The 2037-nt window shown below is 43.8% G+C and overlaps 1 pseudogene; it reads left to right on the top strand.

Annotated features, from left to right (window-relative positions):
* Positions 1 to 503: 503 nt before the first annotated feature.
* LOC142086485 (olfactory receptor 10A7-like) lies at positions 504 to 1486 on the top strand (annotated as a pseudogene).
* Positions 1487 to 2037: the final 551 nt, after the last annotated feature.

The raw sequence follows: 2037 nt of genomic DNA on the forward strand, positions 1-2037 counted from the left end.
TCCATCTTAGAAGGAAAGAAATTGTGATTCCGTCTTGTGCTATATTTCTCGTCATTAAATATAAAGTGATTCTAAGATGACTGGCTCACATTTAGATGTCTATAGACATTTAGACGCTGAAGTTAACTGAGAGACATCCAGAGCATCCAAAGTGAAATTCTTCTCATCGTAGTCTCATCATAGATGCCACTGTTACGCTAAGGTGACCTGCCCTGTCCTTCTATATAAAATAAACACAGAATGGTTATTTGAAATTTGTGTGTCTATCTTCTGTTCACCGAATTTAGAGAAGATGAATCCCAGCCTGTGACTCTTAAAGATGATCCTGTACGGGGTTCCCCAACTGAGATTTTTTACACTGGGGTCACTGTCATATCCAATCCAAGTTTCACCTCATGTTTTAAACCCCATTTTACTTGCAACTGGAGCTATTTCTGAGACCACAAGTCTGTCCCAAGCTACTAATCCTTTTGTAGTGTGGTTGGTTTTTTTTCTCTTTTAGGATGGGACCTGTTGAGGAAATGAAGCCAGGAAACCAAACCGTCACTACTCGCTTCTTACTTTTGGGGTTTGCCTTCCAAGGCAATATGCAGCTCTTATTTTTCACACTGATTTCCGTCATGTTCCTGGCCATCTTCATAGGGAACTCTCTAATTATTGTCATCACAACCACTGACCCCGTCCTACACGTGCCCATGTACTACTTCCTAAAGAATCTTCCCCCAACAGAGATCTGCTCAGCCTGAGCATTGCCCCCAAGATGCTCGCGATTCTGCTGGCGGAGAGAAAAATTATTTCCTTCACAGCTTGTGCCTTGCAGCTCAGCTGCGTTGTTCTTTTTGTCGCCTCTGAGTGTTTCCTCTTAGGTGCAATGGCTTATGACCGGCAAGTGGCAATATGCCATCCATTGCATTATGCCACCATGATGAACAGGGATTGCTGCTTCAGGATGGCTATTGAGTCTTGGCTGTCTGCTGTCCCTGTAGCTCTGGGCTTCACCACATGGTTGTTTACCGTGCCCTTCTGTGGGACAAACGCAGTCAATCATTTCTTTTGTGATGTTTCTCCTGTGTTGAAGCCGGTGTGTGCAGACACAGCCTTGTTTGAACTACTGATTTTTATTGCTATTGTCATAATACCGATGATTCCCTTTTCTCTGATAGCTACCTCTTACCTTCGCGTTATCCATACTGTTCCTCAGATGCCCTCGTCTGTGGGCCAGAGGCAAGCCTTTTGCACCTCTGCAGATCACCTGGTGGTAGTGACTCTTTTCTACAGCACAACTGGCACCGTTCACCTGCGACCCAAGCCCAGCCTCTCATCCAACATGAAGAAAATGGTTTCCCTGTCTTACACAGTTGTAACCCCCGTGCTCAACCCCATCATCTACAGCTTGAGGAATCAGGAAGTCGAGCAAAGCCTGAGGAGATGCATTGACAAGTGGTTACTCAGGAAGCAGATGGCTGGTTTTTCTCCATCCAGGTGATGCACAGGCTGCATCCAGGGTTGCACAGAACTTAGGTATTTCTTTTCCCTGGCAAAAAAATGAAATGGAATTTATCAATGAAGTGAAATGCCTTTCAAAAAGAGCTGTGCTATTTGAGCAATCCTTTGCTGTTAAATCCATAAAATATCTGGCCTTTTTTACTCGGCATATCAGAATAAATTGTTGTTGTTGTACCTCTGGCCTTGCAAACAGATAAGTAAACCTGACGCTGCAGGAATATTACAGAAGTAGATTGTAAAATTCTTATCCTCCCCCATCATTTTACCTTTATCTCCATAAGTATAAGATGTCTGTAGCTTGGAAAAAAAAAAGTTTGTTTTCCTCCTCCATCACAAAAGTGATAGCCTGGAACTTCCCCTCCCCCCCAAACCCTCCTCAATAACGAGCTAAGAAACAAGTTAGTACCTTATGATTGGAGGGAGGAGCTGCGTCTCCTGGAAGTGTCCTTCCTACTGATGGGAGAGACTGAGTTCAAGTCTAGACTTGATCTGATTTTTTTTCCTCTCAGAACAAAGGTCTCTTTCCCAAAC

Source organism: Calonectris borealis, chromosome 11 (assembly GCF_964195595.1).
Source record: "Calonectris borealis chromosome 11, bCalBor7.hap1.2, whole genome shotgun sequence".
NCBI classification, from domain to species: Eukaryota; Metazoa; Chordata; class Aves; order Procellariiformes; family Procellariidae; genus Calonectris; species Calonectris borealis.